At 41.2% G+C, this 20,126-nt stretch overlaps 1 non-coding gene across 1 annotated transcript; it reads right to left on the bottom strand.

Moving 5' to 3' along the window:
• Nucleotides 1-1,705: 1,705 nt before the first annotated feature.
• On the bottom strand, nucleotides 1,706-1,812 carry LOC123570152 (U6 spliceosomal RNA). The gene has a single exon (XR_006694144.1). It is a non-coding gene; the product is annotated as a U6 spliceosomal RNA (small nuclear RNA).
• Between the last annotated feature and the right edge of the window lie 18,314 nt (nucleotides 1,813-20,126).

The following is a 20,126-nucleotide window of genomic DNA, read 5'->3' as shown; positions in this document are numbered from 1 at the left end:
GCATCTTAGTAGAACCCAGTCTCTACCAAAAAAAAATTTTTTTTTTTCAATTAGCCAGGTGTAGTCCCAGCAATTCAGGAAGCTAAGGCGGGAGGATCACTTGAGCTCGGAAGGTTGAGGCTGCACTGAGCCATTATGGCAACACTGCACTCTGGCCCGGGCCACAGAGTGAGATGTGAGATCCTCTCTCTCTCTCTCTCTGTCTCTCTCTGTCTCTCTCTGTCTCTCTCTGTCTCTCTCTCTCTCTCTCTCTCTGTCACACACACACACACACACAGAGAATCATGTATGTTTCATGGCTTCCATGGGGGACTAGCACTGGAAACAGAAAGCCATTCTGACCCCAAGAGGTGGGCATGCTGGGGTTCAAGTCTGCGTGTCATCTGCAGTTAGAGGGTCAGCAAAGCCAGGGTAAAAGAGAAATTACCCAGGGAGAGAGTATAAGGTGAAACAGGAACAAGAGCCTGGGGTAGTTTTTGAGCAATACTATTCAGTGGCTACATGGAGACTTCAGCAAGAAGCGTTTCTGTGGAGTGATGGGGGTAGAAGCCAGGAGAGGTAAGATATGAAAGCAGGGTAAAGAACTAGAAACAGCAAATATGGGCAAGCTTTTTTTTTTTTTTTTTTTTTTTTAACTTCAAGTTCTGGGATACATGTGCAGAACGTGCAGGTTTGTTACATAGGTATATGTGTGCCATGGTGGTTTGCTGCACCTATTGACCCATCCTCTAAGTTCCCTCCCCTTGTCCTCCACCCCACAACAGGGCCTGGTGTGTTGTTCCCCTCCCTGTGTCCATGTATTATTGTTCAACTCCCACTTATGAGTGAGAAGATGCAGTGTTTGGTTTTCTGTTCCTGCGTTAGTTTGCTGAGGGTGATGACTTCCAGCTGCATCCATGTCCCTGCAAAGGATATGATCTCATTCATTTTTATGGCTACATAGTATTCCATGGTGGTATATATGTACCACATTTTCTTTATCCAGTCTATCATTGATGGGCATTTGGGTTGGTTCCACGACTTTGCAATTGTAAATAGTGCTGCAGTAAACATATGCGTGCATGTGTCTTTATAGTAGAATGATTTATATTCTTTCAGGTTGATACCTAGTAATGGGATTGCTGGATCAAATGGTACTTCTGGTTCTAGGTCCTTGAGGAACCGCTATACTGTCTTCCACAATGGTTGAAGTAATTTACATTCCCACCAACAGTGTAAAAGTATTCCTATTTCTCCACAGCCTCAGCAGCATTTATGGTTTCTTGACTTTTTAGTAATCACCATTCTGACTCGCATGAGATTGTATCTTATTATGGTTTTGATTTGCATTTCTCTAATGATCAGTGATGTTGAGCTTTTTTTCATATGCTTGTTGGCTGCATAAATGTCTTTGAGGAGTGTCTGTTTATATCCTTTGCTCACTTTTCGATGGGGTTGTTTTTTTCTTGTAAATTTGTTAAAGATTCCTGTAAATTCTGGATATTAGACCTTTGTCAGATGGGTAAATTGCAAAAAAATTTCTCCAATTCTGTAGGCTATCTGTTCACTCTGATGATAGTTTCTTTTGCTGTGCAGAAGCTCTTTAGTTTAATTAAATTCCATTAGTCAATTTTGGCTTCTGTTACCATTGCTTTTGGTATTTTCATCACAAAGTCTTTGCCCATACCTATGTCCTGAATGGTATTGCCTAGGTTTTCTTCTAGGGAAAAATATGGAACACTTCATGAATTTGCATGTCATCCTTGCACAGGGACCATGCTAATCTTCTCTGTATCGTTCCAATTTTAGTATGTGTGCTGCCAAAGGGAGCAGAGCCAAGCTTTTAAGAAGTGTGTCAGAGGTTCCAAGATGGCCGAATAGGAACAGCTCCAGTCTACAGCTCCCACCGTGAGCGACGCTGAAGACAGGTGATTTCTGCATTTCCAACTCAGGCACCAGGTTCATCTCACTGGGGCTTGTCGGACAGTGGGTGCAGGACAATGGGTGCAGCCCACGGACCATGAGCCAAAGCAGGGTGAGACATCACCTGACCCAGGAAGCACAAGGGGTTGGGGAATTCCCTTTCCTAATCAAGGGAAGCCATGACAGACGGGACCTGGAAAATCGGGTCACTCCCACCCTAATATTGTACTTTTCTAACAGCTTAGCAAATGGCACACCAGGAGATTATATCCCGTGCCTGGCTTGGAGGGTCCCACGCCCACAGAGCCTTGCTCACTGCTAGCACAGCAGTTTGGGATCAAACTGCAAGGTGGCAGTGAGGCTGGGGAGAGGCACCCACCATTGCTGAGGCTTAAGTAGGTAAACAAAGCAGCTGAGAAACTCAAGCTGGGTGGAGCCCACTGCAGCTCAAGGAGGCCTGCCTGCCTCTGTAGACTCCACCTGTGGGGGCAGGGAATAGTTGAACAAAAGGCAGCAGAAACTTCTCCAGACTTAAATGTCCCTGTCTGACAGCTTTGAAGAGAGTAGCGGTTCTCCCAGCATGGAGTTTGAGATCTGAGAACAGAAAGACTGCCTCCTCAAGTGGGTCCCTGACCCCCGAGTAGCCTAACTGGAAGGCATCTCCCAGTAGGGGCCGATTAACACCTCATACGGCCGTGTGCCCCTATGAGATGAAGCTTCCAGAGGAACAATCAGGGAGCAACATTTGCCGTTCTGCAATATTTGCAGTTCTGCAGCCTCTGCTGGTGATACCCAGGAAAACAGGGCCTAGAGTGGACCTCCAGCAAACTCCAACAAACCTGAAGCTGAGGGTCCTGACTGTTAGAAGGAAAACTAACAAACAGAAAGGACATCCACACCAAAACCCTATCTGTACGTCACCATCATCAAAGACCAAAGGTAGATAAAACCACAAAGATGGGGAGAAACCAGAGCAGAAAAGCTGAATATTCTAAAAATCAGAGCACCTCTTCTCCTCCAAGGAATGCAGCTCCTCGCCAGCAACAGAACAAAGCTGGACGGAGAGTGACCATGATGAGTTGAGAGAAGAAGGCTTCAGAAGATCGGTAATAACAAACTTCTCTGAGCTAAAGGAAGATGTTGGAACCTGTTGCAAAGAAGCTAAAAACCTTGAAAAAAGACTGGACAAATGCTAACTAGAATAAACAGCATAGAAAAGACCTTAAATGACTTGATGGAACTGAAAACCATGGCACAAGAACTACATAACGCATGTACAAGCTTCAGTAGCCGATTTGATCAACTGGAAGAAAGGGGATCAGTGATTGAAGATCAAATGAATGAAATGAAGTGAGAAGAGAAGTTTAGAGAAAAAAGAGTAAAAAGAAATGAACAAAGCCTCCAAGAAATATGGGACTATGTGAAAAGACCAAATCTACGTCTGATTGGTGTACCTGAAAGTGATGGGGAGAATGGAACCAAGTTGGAAAACACGCTTCAGGATATTATCCAGGAAAACTTCCCCAACCTAGCAAGGCAGGCCAACATTCAAATTCAGGAAATACAGAGAATGCCACAAAGATACTCTTCGAGAAGAGCAACTCCCATAATTGTCAGATTCACCAAAGTTGAAATGAAGGAAAAAATGTTAACGGCAGCCAGAGAGAAAGGTTGGGTTGCCCACCAAGGGAAGCCCATCAGACTAACAGTGGATCTCTCTGCAGAAACCCTACAAGCCAGAAGAGAGTGGGGGCCAATATTCAACATTCTTTAAAGAAAAGAATTTTCAACCCAGAATTTCATATCCAGCCAAACTAAGCTTCATAAGTGAAGGAGAAATAAAATCCTTTACAGACAAGCAAATGCTGAGATATTTTGTCACCACCAGGCCTGCCTTACAAGAGCTCCTGAAGGAAGCACTAAACATGGAAAGGAACAACCAGTACGAGCCACTGCAAAAACATGCCAAATTGTAAAGACCATCAATGCTAGGAAGAAACTGCATCAACTAATGAGCAACATAACCAGCTAACATCATAATGAGAAGATCAAATTCACACATAACAATATTAACCTTAAATGTAAATGGGCTAAATTCTCCAATCAAAAGACACAGACTGGCAAACTGGATAAAGAGTCAAGACCCATCAGTGTGCTCTATTCAGGAGACCCATCTCATGTGCGGAGACACACATAGACTCAAAATAAATGGATGGAGGAAGATCTACCAAGCAAATGAAAAACAAAAAATAAAAAGCAGGGGTTGCAATCCTAGTCTCTGATAAAACAGACTTTAAACCAACAAAGACCAAAAGAGACAAAGAAGGCCATTACATAATGGTAAAGGGATCAATTCAACAAGAAGAGATAACTATCCTAAATACAGCCAATAAAGGAGCAACCAGGTTCATAAAGCAAGTCCTTAAAGACCTACAAAGAGATTTAGACTCCCACACAATAATAATGGGAGACTTTTACACTCCACTGTCAACATTAGACAGATTCACGAGACAGAAAGTTAACAAGGATGTCCAGGAATTGAACTCTGCTCTGCACCAAGCAGACCTAATAGACATCTACAGAACTCTCCACCCCAAATCGACAGAACATACATTCTTCTCAGCACCACATTACACTTACTCCAAAATTGAACACATAGTTGGAAGTAAAGCACTCCTCAGCAAATGTAAAAGAACAGAAATTATAACAAACTGTCTCTCAGACCACAGTGCAATCAAAGTAGAACTCAGGATTAAGAAACTCACTCAAAACTGCTCAACTACATGGAAACTGAGCAACCTTCTCCTGAATTACTACTGGGTACATAATGAAATGAAGGCAGAAATAAAGATGTTCTTTGAAACCAATGAGAACAAAGACACAACACACCAGAATTTCTGGAACACATTCAAAGCAGTGTGTAGAGGGAAATTTATAGCACTAAATGCCCACAAGAGAAAGCAGGAAAGATCTAAAATGGACACTCTAACATCACAATTAAAAGAACCACAGAAGCAAGAGCAAACACATTCAAAAGCTAGCAGAAGGCAAGAAATAACTAAGATCAGAGCAGAATTGAAGGAGATAGAGACACAAAAAACCCTTCAAAAAATCAATGAATCCAGGAGCTGGGTTTTGGAAAAGATCAACAAAATTGATAGACCACTAGCAAGACTAATAAAGAAGAAAAGAGAGAAGAATCAAATAGACGCAATAAAAAATGATAAAGGGGATTTCACCACTGATCCCATGGAGATACAAACTACTATCAGAGAATACTATAAACACCTCTATGCAAATAAATTAGAAAATCTAGATGAAATGGATAAATTCCTGGACACATAACCCTCCCAAGACTAAACCAGGAAGAAGTTGAATCTCTCAATAGACCAATAACAGGCTCTGAAACTAAGGCAATAATTAATAGCCTACTAACCAAAAAAAGTCCAGGACCAGAAGGATTCACAGCCAAATTCTACCAGAGGTACAAGGAGGAACTGGTACCATCCCTTCTGAAACTATTCCAATAAATAGAAAAAGAGGAAATCATCCCTAACTCATTTTATGAGGCCAGCATCATCCTGATACCAAAGGCTGGCAGAGACACAACAAAAAAAGAGAATTTTAGACCAATATCCATGATGAACATCGATGCAAAAGTCCTCAATAAAATACTGGCAAACCGGATCCAGCAGCACATCAAAAAGCTTATCCACCATGATCAAGTGGGCTTCATCCCTGGGATGCAAGGCTGGTTCAATATAGGCGAATCAATAAACATAACCCATCATATAAACAGAACCAAAGACAAAAACCACATGATTATCTCAATAGATGCAGAAAAGGCCTTTGACAAAATTCAACAGCCCTTCATGCTAAAAACTCTCAATAAATTAGGTATTGATGGAATGTATCTCAAAATAATAAGAGCTATTTATGACAAACCCACAGGCAATATCATACTGAATGGACAAAAACTGGAAACATTCCCTTTGAAAACTGGTGCAAGACAGGGATGCCCTCTCTCACCACTCCTATTCAACATAGTGTTGGAAGTTCTGGCCAGGGCAATCAGGCAAGAGAAAGAAATAAAGAGTATTCAATTAGGAAAAGAGGGAGTCAAGTTGTCCCTGTTTGCAGAAGACATGGTTGTATATTTAGAAAACCCCATCATCTCAGCCCAAAATCTCCTTAAACTGATAGGAAACTTCAGCAAAGTCTCAGGATACAAAATTAATGTGCAAAAATCACAAGCATTCCTATACACCAATAACAGACAAACAGAGAGCCAAATCATGAGTGACCTCTCATTCACAATTGCTTCAAAGAGAATAAAATACCTAGGAATCCAACTTACAAGCGATGTGAAGGACCTCTTTAAGAAGAATTACAGACCACTGCTCAATGAAATAAAAGAGGACACAAACAAATGGAAGAACATTCCATGCTCACGGATAGGAAGAATCAATATCTTGAAAATGGCCATACTGCCCAAGGTAATTTATAGATTCAATGCCATCCCCATCAAGCTACCAATGAGTTTCTTCACAGAACTGGAAAAAGCTACTTCAAAGTTCATACAGAACCAAAAAAGAGCCCGCATTGCCAAGACAATCCTAAGCCAAAAGAACAAAGCTGGAGGCATCACGCTATCTGACTTCAAACTATACTACAAGGCTACAGTAACCAAAACAGCATGGTACTGGTACTAAAACAGAGATATAAACCAATGGAACAGAACAGAGCCCTCAGAAATAATACCACACATCTACAACCGTCTGATCTTTGACAAACCTGACAAAAACAAGAAATGGGGAAAGGATTCCCTGTTTAATAAATGGTGCTGGGAAAACTGGCTAGCCATGTAGAAAGCTGAAATTGGATCCTTTCCTTACACCTTATACAAAAATTAATTCAAGATGGATTAAAGACTTAAATGTCAGACCTAAAACCATAAAAACCCTAAAAGAATACCATTCAGGACATAGGCATGGGCAAGGACTTCATGTCTAAAACACAAAAAGCAACGGCAACAAAAGCCAAAATTGAGAAATGGGATCTAATTAAACTAAAGAGCTTCTGCATAGCAAAAGAAACTACCATCAGAGTGAACAGGCAACCTACAGAATGGGAGAAATTTTTTGCTATCTATCCATCTGACAAAGGGCTAATATCCAGAATCTACAAAGAACTTAAACAAATTTACAAGAAAAAAATCAAACAGCCCCATCAAAAAGTGAGCAAAGGATATGAACAGACACTTCTCAAAAGAAGACATTTATGCAGCCCACAGACACATGAAAAAATGCTCATCATTGCTGGTCTTCAGAGAAACGCAAATCAAAACCACAATGAGATACCATCTCACACCAGTTAGAATGGTGATCTTAAAAAGTCAGGAAACAACAGGTGCTAGAGAAGATGTGGAGAAATAGGAACACTTTTACACTGTTGGTCGGACTGTAAACTAGTTCAACCATTGTGGAAGACAGCGTGGCGATTCCTCAAGGATCTAGAACTAGAAATACCATTTGACCCAACCATTCCATTACTGGGTATATACCCAAAGGATTATAAATCATGCTGCTATAAAGACATATGCACATGTATGTTTATTGTGACACTATTTACAATAGCAAAGACTTGGAACCAACCCAAATGTCCATCAATGATAGACTGGATTAAGAAAATATGGCACACATATACCATGGAATACTATGCAGCCATAAAAAAGGATGAGTTCATGTCCTTTGTAGGGACATGGATGCAGCTGGAAACCATCATTCTGAGCAAACTATCGCAAGGACAGAAAAACAAACACCGCATGTTCTCACTTATAGGTTGGAATTGAACAATGAGAACACTTGGACACAGGGTGGGGAACACCACACACCGGGGCCTGTCATGATGTGGGGGGAGGGGGAAGGGATAACATTAGGAGATAAACCTAATGTAAATGACGAGTTAATGGGTGCAGCATACCAACATGGCACATGTATACATATGTAACAAACCTGCACGTTGTGCACCTGTACTCTAGTACTTAAAGTATAACAAAAAAATAAATAAAAATAAATTTAAAAAAAAGAAATGTGCCTACCAGCTGGGCATGGTGGTTCATGCTTGTAATGCCAGCACTTTTGGAGGCTGAGCTGGGAGGATCACTTAAGTTCAGGAGTTCGAGACCAGCCTGGGCAACAAGCAAAACACTAACTCTACAAAAAGTGAAAAATTTAGCCAGGCATGGTGGTGTACGCCTGTAGTCTCAGCTACTTGGGAGGCTTAGGTGGGAGGGTGGCTTGAGTCTGGCAGGTGGAGGTTGCAGTGAGCCATAATCACACCACTGCACTCCAGCCTGAGCAACAGAGCCAATCCCTGTCTCAAAAAAAAAAAAAAGAAGTTTGCTTACAAAGCGGAGGAAAGAACAAGAGTGGTAAATGAATGGCACTAGAATATAGTAAGTTTTCTCTCCCATGTTTAGAATGAGCCCATCATATAAATGGAAGGTTCTACAGATATGATTATAAAGAGCATCTTCTTTAAATATGTACACTCCCCCATCCCACCTCCACATATGCACATGTGAACCCTGAAAGATCCAATCCTTCAAAATGGATCCCGGCCGGGCATGGTGGCTCATGCCTGCAATCCTGGTGCTTTCGGAGATCAAGGCTGGAGGATCGGTCACTTGAGACCAGGAGTTTAAGACCAGCCTGGGCAACATAGTGAGACTCCATCTCTATGAAAAATTTTAAAATTAGCTTGGCACGGTGGTGCATGTGTGTAGTCCCAGCTGTTCAGGAGGGTGAGGCAGTATGATTGCTTGAGCCCAGGAGTTCAAAGCTGCTGTGAACTATGCACTACTGTATTCCCACCTGGGTACCATTCCTTCTGAAACTATTCCAATCAATAGAAAAAGAGAAGCCCACTTGATCATGGTGGATAAGCTTTTTGATGTGCTGCTGGATTCGGTTTGCCAGTATTTTATTGAGGACTTTTGCATCGATGTTCATCAGGGATATTGGTCTAAAATTCTCTTTTTTTGTTGTGTCTCTGCCAGCCTTTGGTATCAGGATGATGCTGGCCTCATAAAATGAGTTAGGGAGGATTTCCTCTTTTTCTATTTATTGGAAAAATTTCAGAAGGAATGGTACCAGTTCCTCCTTGTACCTCTGGTAGAATTTGGCTGTGAATCCTTCCAGTCCTGGACTTTTTTTGGTTGATGCATAAAAGATTAATAATAATAATAAAATAAAAAGATGGATTCTGAGTGGTTAACTGCACCTGAATTCAAAATAGGGCAAGCTCTATTCTGTACTCTGAGTTCCTAGAAAAACCACATTTGCATAACTTTGGTACTTTTATAGCTGCCTGTTCCTGCTTACACCATCTGAACTAACCAGTAGGTTGTAGATCAGTGACCTACAATGACCAATCACAACTCAGCATTAACCAATCAGAACTAAGCAAGTCTACATCCTTCATTTGCATAAGCAAATCAGATTGGGAACCCAAGTAGGAACTTTCTCTATAAAAGACCACTTCTCCCTTTGTTTTCCAGACTTCACTTCAATTTTTTGCTGAAGGCTGCATCTACCTATTGCATCTATGAAGCACTTCAGTACTTGGTCTTTCTAGCAGAAAAATTCTCTGGATGAAAAAGTAAAATCCAAAGTTACTGATTTAGCATCACCATCTAGCCCAACTATTGTGGTTGGTGAGCCAGTCACACAATGACACTTAAAACGCCTCTCTGGAGAAGCACAGGGCCTCCTTCCACAGGGAATGATGGACCCAATCCCCTGATGCAAGCACTCCCAGGACTCACACGGTCCTTGTCCCATGAAATCTCAAAGGGCTAATTCCACCAGGCTCCAAAGTTCTGTGCTTTTTGTCTCGTATACAAAGACTCCCTGGTACTTCCTGTGTATTTTTAAGCAGTAGTTTGCACCATCTATTTTTAAGTCGGACGGACAGGTCCGGGGGAATTGTGACTTGCCACTAACAATGGCAGAATTGGGCCTGGACCCCACACACCCCAAGGCAGCACCAGGATCCTCCTGCAAAACAGACAGGCTGCTTCATTCCCCTCTTTTGGTGACGACAGCTTCATTCTTGACTCGCAGCAAACATTAACTCAAAAAGCTTTGATAGGTTACTTGTCCATACCATAGCCACACCCATTAAATTACAAATGAGGAAAACTGAGGTGCAGAGAGGATCAATGACTTGGCTAAGTGCACTGAGCTGGAAGTAAAACCAAGATCTGGCTGGGCACGGTAGCTCACACCTGTAATCCCAGCACTTTGAGAGGCCAAGGCGGGCAGATCATGAGGTCAGAAGTTCGAGACCAGCCTGATCAACATGTTGAAACCCCATCTCTACTAAAAATACAAAACTTAGCCAGGCATGGTGGTATGCACCTATAATCCCACCTACTCAGGAGGCTGAGGAAGGAGAATCACTTGAACCCAGGAGGCAGAGTTAGCAGTGAGCCAAGACTGTGCCACTGCACTCCAGTCTGGGTGACAAGGTGAGACTCCATCAAAAAAACAAAAACAAAACAAAAAGCAAAAAACAAGACCTCCCACCCTCAGACCTGCATATTTTTGTCTGCAACAAGCACCGGCATGCATGAGTAACAGACAGGCCTGGTGTATCCCAGTGGCTCAGCGGAAAGGAGTGAAGACCCACTTTCTTAAAAACCTCAGAGCCCTCTAGAGACATGACATTATCCAACGTACTCCCTCTGGAAGAGCCCTGAGCTTCCTGAGCTATAAATATTGAGTCTTGTGAGGTTTCCTCTCAGAGCTGAGGTACAGCTAATGAAGTTTCACATTCGTGCTGAGTTTGACCTAAAAAAGAAGTTTAAACTTTCAGGCCCATAAAAATGAGGAGTTTTTTCTTGCCCCAATCTCAATGAGCCAACAAGGCCTTTCAAGAAAGAAATTCCCACAAATGGAGACTGTTGAGGCATCAGTGGTTACTTCTGATCACCACGGAAACCCCCAAACCACTACATCCCTGGCTTCCACAGGGGTAGGGCTGTCTCACCCTCCTACTCCATCTTCTCCAAAGATGGGATGCTGCTGAGTCCACCAGCTTTTATCAACCACTCAGCACTTAAAGTCTACTCCCCTCATGTTCAGCTCAACTTGGTTCCTTTGTGGTCTTCGCTACTGCCAAGACCCAGTTTTTGGCAGTCTAGAAGATTTCAGTGGCTTACATTTTTCCTTTTATCCCAACTTCTCAATGGCCTACAGCCCTCTGTTCCCTGCCATGATCCCAGGGAGTTCCACCTGAACATCCTGAAACTCCTCCTCAGTTTCTGTGGCAGGTGCTCTGCAGGCTGAACTCCCAGCCTCTCCCAGCACCTCACTCTCCACGGCCACTTTCACTTCTAAGATCTTTGTCTAAAGCTTTCAAGAAAATTAAAGGGCAAGCTAGTTACACAAAGTAATGTGACTTATGCCCTTTAGGCCCATCGCCTCGCCTGCTTTGCTGCCCATTCTCCCTAAATCTTTGCAACTTGATCAACCTGATTGTCTGTCACCATCACATTAACCGAAACTGTATTCTTTAAGGTTAAATCTCAAGTGCTTTGTCTAACCACCCTGTTCTCATTTCTGAATAGCATTTGACACAGTTGACAACTCCCCCACCAACTCTTGCCCTCCCATGCATTCACACAGGTGCACACACAGGCACACAGACTTCCTTAAAATTCTCTCCCTGGTTTTTGTAGCTTTCCCTGCAACCTTCTTGCCACCTCTCTCTTTCCAGTCCAATGATTTTCAAACCTTTCCCCTCACAGATCCATCTTAACATATCGAAAACCAAACTCATGGTCTTTCTTTGAGATCTACCATCCTGGCTCTTGAGTTTCATTACCGTCTTCCAGCCCACCAGACCGGATACCAAGGAGTCATCTTTGTCTCCTGCTATTCTCAACCCTCACATTTAATTAGTCCCCAAGTCCTGCCAATTCTTCCTTCAAAACACCCCTATACTAATACCATCATCTTCATTATCACTCTGTTCTCTCCTTTCTAATCCATGTGGCCCATCTCTGCTAGATTAACTCCCTTAACACACGCGTCAAGCCTCATCAATGGTGATTCCTATTTCCCATATGAAACTAAAGTTCTTGCTCTAAACTTAAAATGCCTGAACATGCTGGTCCTATCCTGCTCAATTACCCTGATTTCCCATTACTCTAAAGCATGAATTCATTGCTGCAGTCAAACTCTACTTGTTACACTTCTCCCTTCATGCAGATGAACATGATTTGCACTGCCACCACCACCACAGACGTGAGCCACCACATCTGGCCAAAAATTATTTTTTAATGATCTACACCAGTGACTGGCTTGAGGGTAGGAAGAAGGATTCTGGTTTTCTAATAATCCCCCTCAGCCATCCCTCTCTTTCTTTAACATGAATAACTGATGTTTCTTCAATTTTAGGTAAAAGCTGTGGAGCCAATACAGGTGCAGCATTCCCTTCTACCCATTGGCAATTCTGGAATCTCCCTTGTTCTGTTAATAGACCAAAAAGAAAAAGTTGTTATTACGTTGAGTATTTACTGACCACAATGTAATACAGTTAGAAATCTACAACAAATAGATAACCACACAAAAAAATCTGAAAACAGATTTTCAAATAACTCCCAAGCTTGATAAGAAATACAAGAAAATTACAAACTGTTCACAACTCAAGAACACTACATGACAAAACATATGGGATGCAGCCAAAGTGGTACTTAGAAGCCAATGAATACCAATAAACAAGTTTACTAGCACAAAAGATTGAAGTTAAAGGAACTCAACTTTCAAATCAGGAAGTACAACAACAACAAAATGATCCAAGGAAAGTAGATGAAAGGAAATAAAAATAATTTTAAAAGAAATTATAAATTAATCAACAAAACCAAAACTTGTCCTTTGACAAGACCAACCTTTAGCAAATTTCACTAAGAAAGAAAGAAAGTATACAAACACGTTGGGCCTGAGAAAAGCAGGAAGCTAAATTTCAGCCTGAATTTCAGTTACAAAGCAGGGAACTGCAGTCTCAGGCAAGTTTCTTAACTTCTCAACACAGACCCACCATCTGCAAAACGCAGGTAACAAAAAAAACAATTCCTGCCTCAAAAGTTGTTGTCACAATTAGATGAGATAGCATATGCAAAGGACGTAGCACAATGTCCGGCTCACAGAAGCAGACAATAAATAATGCTACCATAATGACATTTTAATGTAATAAACCTAGACGAATAGAGCAGTAGGTCTTGGTCCTGGGTTTGCATCAGGATTACCTGTGATGATTTTTAAAATTCATGATGAATAACTATTTTTATTATTGGGAAAGTCTAATTTTCTCATCACAGGAATCATTTTTTAATTCACCAGACTCTATTGTCCACACAACTGTGTTCCACAGATACACCCAAACTTGGAGATTTCTGATTCTGTCATCTTTTTTCCCAGGCATTTCTTTTCTGATTTTTTCCCATGTAAGCTTCAAGGATAGGAAAGCTTGACACTGGAAAATTTTCCAACTTTTTCTTTTTCATTTCTTATTCCTTATGAACAAGACTCCATATTCAATGGTTAGATTGGGCACCAAAATACATCACTCAAAAGAAAAAGTGTTTTAGTTTGGGTTTCCTTAGAAGCAATCCCTCAGACAAGAGTTTTTGAACATGCAGTTTATGTGAGAAGTGTTCTCAGAAAGCATAGTAGGCTAGTGGGAAATTGAGCAAAGTAAGCAAAGGAGGCCAATAAAGTTCATGAATGCCCAGGTTGCCACTGTGGGAAACTGAGACTCAGTGCCTTTGAGGGCCTCTGGGACAGTGAGTAGAACACACCTCAGAATTGTTCTACTCAAGGAGTGAAGAAGCTTAACCACCAACTTTCATTTGGCTTGGGTTGAGGGGGGCTCTTGAGCAATTCACTCCAGTTGCAGAGAAAGCCCTCAAGCAGAATCATGTTTGCTTGCAGGAGGAAGCCATTGGCCTTTAGGAGACTCAAGGGGCTATGGGCTTCTGCTACAGAAGCCAACCAATGTCAACCCAATGCTCATGCCTAGGGTAGCTTGTGCCCACATTGAGGGGTGAGCAACATACTTTGGAAATTCTTTCATGCTTCCCTTCTATGCCAGATTACCTTTTATTTAACCATCCTAGTCTTTAGGAAGCTCTTCACAAAGATGAAAAGATTTGTGTTTTTTAATAAAAGGACTTGGAATTTAATATAAGTGATCTACAGGGTGCTTCGTGACATACATGCTACTAATTGCTCCCTTACCTTTTGTGTTACCCTGTTCCAAAATTATTGTTTCTTAAAAAAAAAAATCACAGAGTTATCTGTGTGATTGAATGGTGCATGTGATCATGGAAGGTCATGATATGGGGAGGTTCCAGCATATTTAGCAATTAATACGCCATGCTCAGAGATCTTCAAGAGTATTTGCAACCTTTTTTAAAATTAATCTTCACAGAACTTCTAACAGCAAAAATAGCACTCACATATTTTTTGCTTTTAGGAATCTCTCAGAAGTCTCTCATCACTCTTAATCCATTTTTTCATAGCTTCTGCTATAATTTATTTTATTTTATTTTACTTCATTTCAGTTTTGAGAGGGAATCTCGCTCTGTAACCTAGGCTGGAGTGCAGTGCCGCGATCTTGGCTCACCACAACCTCCGCCTCAGGTTTAAGTGATTCTCCCACCTCAACCTCCTGAGTAGCTGAGATTACAGGAATGCACCACCACGCCCAGCTAATTTTTGTGTTTTTACTAAAGACAGGATTTCACCATCTTGGCCAGGCTGGTCTCAAACTCCAGACTTCAGGTGATCCACCTGCCTCGGCCTCCCAAAGTGCTGGGATTGCAGGCATGAGCCACTGCACCCGGTCTTCTGCTATAATTTAAACGTGTGCCCTCCAAAATTCAGAAGTTGCCATTGTGATAGTATTAAGAGGAAGGGCCTATACACAATGATTAGGTCATGAGGACTCCCTGGTGAATAACTCTAAGGCCTTTATAGAAGAAGCTTCAGTCAGCCTTCAGTTTATCTCACCCTCCTGCCATGTGAAGATACAGGAAGAAGGTCCTCACCAGATGCTAGTGCCTTGATCTTGGGCTTCCCAGCCTCCAGTACTGTGAGAAATGAACTTCTGTTTTTTACAGACTAGCCAACCTCAGGGATTCTGTTAGAGCAGCACAAGCAGACTAAGATAGCTTCCTTACAAGACCAAGAATGTAGGTGTCCCCATTTTAATATTGGAACACTGAGGCATAGAGAGGTAAAATAAATTGCAACAGGTAGCAAAAGGTCTCTTTATTATCATCCTCACTTCACAGGACTGTTGTTTCCTCTGCTGAAGAACTGGCTGTGGCTGAATTCTCTCACCAGCTTTTGGCAAGGTTGGATCTGAGCATGATGGCCCATCCCAATAGAAGCAAAGCCATAGCTTATTGTGGGGACAGAGGTAAGTTCTGAGCTTCATCAGAGAGCCTTGGGACATGGGATGTGCCTTGGAGTAAACTGGACTCACTTGATAAACAAAGATATAAAAACTTCTATTTCCCAAAGAGAGTTTTACTTCACTTTAAAGAACTAGACAGTCTCAGTTGCTTAAACTGCATCCAGAAGGCCCCATGGGAAGTGTCTTCACAGTCAGGTTAAAAGCTTTTTGCTGCACAATGAGACACCATCCATTGAGTTTACGATCCCACCAACAGTGTAAAAGTGTTCCTATTTCTCCACATCCTCTCCAGCACCTGTTGTTTCCTGACTTTTTAATGATTGCCATTCTAACTGGTGTGAGATGGTATCTCATTGTAGTTTTGATGTGCATTTCTCTGAAGACCAGTGATGATGAGCATTTTTTCATGTGTCTGTTGGCTGTATGAATGTCTTCTTTTGAGAAATGTCTGTTCATATCCTTTGCCCACTTTTTGATGGGGTTGTTTGTTTTTTTCTTGTAAATTTGTTTGAGTTCTTTGTAGGTTCTGGATATTAGCCCTTTGTCTGATGAGTAGATTGCAAAAATTTTCTCCCATTCTGTAGGTTGCCTGTTCACTCTGATGGTAGTTTCTTTTGCTGTGCAGAAGCTCTTTAGTTTAATTAGATACCATTTGTCAATTTTGGCTTTTGTTGCCGTTGCTTTTGGTGTTTTAGACATGAAGTCCTTGCCCATGCCTATGTCCTGAATGGTATTACCTAGGTTTTCTTCTAGGGTTTTTATGGTATTAGGTCTAACATTTAAGTCTTTAATCCATCTTGAATTAATTTTCGTATAAGGAGTAAGGAAAGGATCCAGTTTCAGCTTTCTACTTATGGCTAGCCAATTTTCCCAGCACCATTTATTAAATAGGGAATCCTTTCCCCATTTCTTGTTTTTCTCAGGTTTATCAAAGATCAGATGGCTGTAGATGTGTGGTATTATTTCTGAGGACTCTGTTCTGTTCCATTGGTCTATATCTCTGTTTTGGTACCAGTACCATGCTGTTTTGGTTACTGTAGCCTTGTAGTATAGTTTGAAGTCAGGTAGCGTGATGCCTCCAGCTTTGTTCTTTTGACTTAGGATTGTCTTGGAGATGCGGGCTCTTTTTTGGTTCCATATGAACTTTGAAGTAGCTTTTTCCAGTTCTGTGAAGAAAGTCATTGGTAGCTTGATGGGGATGGCATTGAATCTATAAATTACCCTGGACAGTATGGCCATTTTCACAATATTGATTCTTCCTATCCATGAGCATGGTATGTTCTTCCATTTGTTTATGTCCTCTTTTATTTCACTGAGCAGTGGTTTGTAGTTCTCCTTGAAGAGGTCCTTTACATCCCTTGTCAGTTGGATTCCTAGGTATTTTATTCTCTTTGAAGCAATTGTGAATGGAAGTTCATTCATGATTTGGCTCTCTGTTTGTCTGTTACTGGTGTATAAGAATGCTTGTGATTTTTGCACATTAATTTTGTATCCTGAGACTTTGCTGAAGTTTCTTATCAGCTTAAGGAGATTTTGGGCTGAGACAATGGGGTTTTCTAAATATACAATCATGTCATCTGCAAACAGGGACAGTTTGACTTCTTCATTTCCTAACTGAATACCCTTGATTTCTTTCTCTTGCCTGATTGCCTTAGCCAGAACTTCCAACACTATGTTGAATAGGAGTGGTGAGAGAGGGCATCCCTGTCTTGCACCAGTTTTCAAAGGGAATTTTTCCAGTTTTTGCCCATTCAGTATGATATTGGCTGTGGGTCTGTCATAAATAGCTCTTATGATTTTGAGATACGTTCCATCAATACCTAATTTATTGAGAGTTTTTAGCATGAAGGGCTGTTGAATTTTGTCAAAGGCCTTTTCTGCATCTATTGAAATAATCATGTGGTTTTTGTCTTTGGTTCTGTTTATATGCTGGATTACGTTTATTGATTTGCGTATGTTGAACCAGCCTTGCATCCCAGGGATGAAGCCCACTTGATCATGGTGGATAAGCTTTTTGATGTGCTGCTGGATCCGGTTTGCCAGTATTTTATTGAGGATTTTTGCATCGATGTTCATCAGGGATATTGGTCTAAAATTCTCTTTTTTTGTTGTGTCTCTGCCAGGCTTTGGTATCAGGATGATGTTGGCCTCATAAAATGAGTTAGGGAGGATTCCCTCTTTTTCTATTGATTGGAATGGTTTCAGAAGGAATGGTACCAGCTCCTCCTTGTGCCTCTGGTAGAATTCGGCTGTGAATCCATCTGGTCCTGGACTTTTTTTGGTTAGTAGGCTATTAATTATTGCCTCAATTTCAGAGCCTGCTATTGGTCTATTCAGGGATTCAGCTTCTTCCTGGTTTAGTCTTGGGAGAGTGTAAGTGTCCAGGAAATTATCCATTTCTTCTTGATTTTCTAATTTATTTGCACAGAGGTGTTTATAGTATTCTCTGATGGTAGTTTGTATTTCTGTGGGGTCGGTGGTGATATCCCCTTTATCATTTTTTATTGCGTCTATTTGATTCTTCTCTCTTTTCTTCTTTATTAGTCTTGCTAGCAGTCTATCAATTTTGTTGGTCTTTTCAAAAAACCAGTTCCTGGATTCATTGATTTTTTGGAGGGTTTTTTGTGTCTCTATCTCCTTCAGTTCTGCTATGATCTTAGCTATTTCTTGCCTTCTGCTAGCTTTTGAATGTGTTTGCTCTTGCTTCTCTAGTTCTTTTAATTGTGATGTTAGAGTGTCAATTTTAGATCTTTTCAGCTTTCTCTTGTGGGCATTTAGTGCTATAAATTTCCCTCTACACACTGCTTTAAATGTGTCCCAGAAATTCTGGTATGTTGTATCTTTGTTCTCATTGGTTTCAAAGAACATCTTTATTTCTGCCTTCATTTTGTTGTGTACCCAGTAGTCATTCAGGAGCAGGTTATTCAGTTTCCATGTAGTTGAGCGGTTTTGATTGAGTTTCTTAGTCCTGAGTTCTAGTTTGATTGCACTGTGGTCTGAGAGACAGTTTGTTATAATTTCTGTTCTTATACATTTGCTGAGGAGTGCTTTACTTCCAATTATGTGGTCAATTTTGGAATAAGTGTGATGTGGTGCTGAGAAGAATGTATATTCTGTTTATCTGGGGTGGAGAGTTCTGTAGATGTCTATTAGGTCTGCTTGCTGCAGAGATGAGTTCAATTCCTGGATATCCTTGTTATCTTTCTGTCTTGTTGATCTGTCTAATGTTGACAGTGGGGTGTTGAAGTCTCCCATTATTATATGGGAGTCTAAGTCTCTTTGTAAGTCTCTAAGGACTTGCTTTATGAATCTGGGTGCTCCTGTATTGGGTGCATATATATTTAGGATAGTTAGCTCTTCCTGTTGAATTGATCCCTTTACCATTATGTAATGGCCTTCTTTGTCTCTTTTGATCTTTGATGGTTTAAAGTCTGTTTTATCAGAGACTAGTATTGCAACCCCTGCTTTTTTCTGTTCTCCATTTGCTTGGTAGATCTTCCTCCATCCCTTTATTTTGAGCCTATGTATGTCTCTGCATGTGAGATGGCTCTCCTGAATACAGCAGACTGATGGGTCTTGACTCTTTATCCAGTTTTCCAGTCTGTGTCTTTTAATTGGAGCATTTAGTCCATTTACATTTAAGGTTAATATTGTTATGTATGAACTTGATCCTGCCATTATGATATTAACTGGTTATTTTGCTCATTAGTTGATGCAGTTTCTTCTTAGCCTCGATGGTCTTTACATTTTGGCATGTTTTTGCAATGGCTGGTACCAGTTGTTCCTTTCCATGTTTAGGGCTTCCTTCAGGGTCTCTTGTAAGGCAGGCCTCGTGGTGACAAAATCTCTAAGCATTTGCTTATCTGTAAAGGATTTTATTTCTCCTTCACTTATGAAACTTAGTTTGGCTGGATATGAAATTCTGGGTTGAAAATTCTTTTCTTTAAAGAATGTTGAATATTGGCCCCCACTCTCTTCTGGCTTGTAGAGCTTCTGCCGAGAGATCTGCTGTTAGTCTGATGGGCTTCCCTTTGTGGGTAACCCGACCTTTCTCTCTGGCTGCCCTTAAGATTTTTTCCTTCATTTCAACTTTGGTGAATCTGGCAATTATGTGTCTTGGAGTTGCTCTTCTCGAGGAGTATCTTTGTGGCATTCTCTGTATTTCCTGAATTTGAATGTTGGCCTGCCCTACTAGGTTGGGGAAGTTCTCCTGGATGATATCCTGCAGAGTGTTTTCCAACTTGGTTCCATTTCCCCCTCACTTTCAGGCACCCCAATCAGACATAGATTTGGTCTTTTTACATAATCCCATATTCTTGCAGGCTTTGTTCATTTCTTTTTCTTCTTTTTTCTTTAGACTTCTCTTCTCGCTTCATTTCATTCATTTGATTCTCAATCGCTGATACTCTTTCTTCCAGTTGATCGAGTCGGTTACTGAAGCTTGTGCATTTGTCACGTATTTCTCGTGTCATGGTTTTCATCTCTGTCCGTTCGTTTATGGCCTTCTCTGCATTAATTATTCTGGTTATCAATTCTTCCACTCTTTTTTCAAGATTTTTAGTTTCTTTGCGCTGGGTACGTAATTCCTCCTTTAGCTCTGAGAAGTTTGATGGACTGAAGCCTTCTTCTCTCATCTCGTCAAAGTCATTCTCCGTCCAGCTTTGATCCATTGCTGGCGATGAGCTGCGTTCCTTTGGAGGGGCAGATGCGCTCTTATTTTTTGAATTTCCAGCTTT

The sequence above is a fragment of the Macaca fascicularis genome, chromosome 18, assembly GCF_037993035.2.
Source record: "Macaca fascicularis isolate 582-1 chromosome 18, T2T-MFA8v1.1".
NCBI classification, from domain to species: Eukaryota; Metazoa; Chordata; class Mammalia; order Primates; family Cercopithecidae; genus Macaca; species Macaca fascicularis.
Note: the sequence above shows the minus strand (reverse complement) of the source record. Positions and strands in the feature narration are given on the sequence as shown.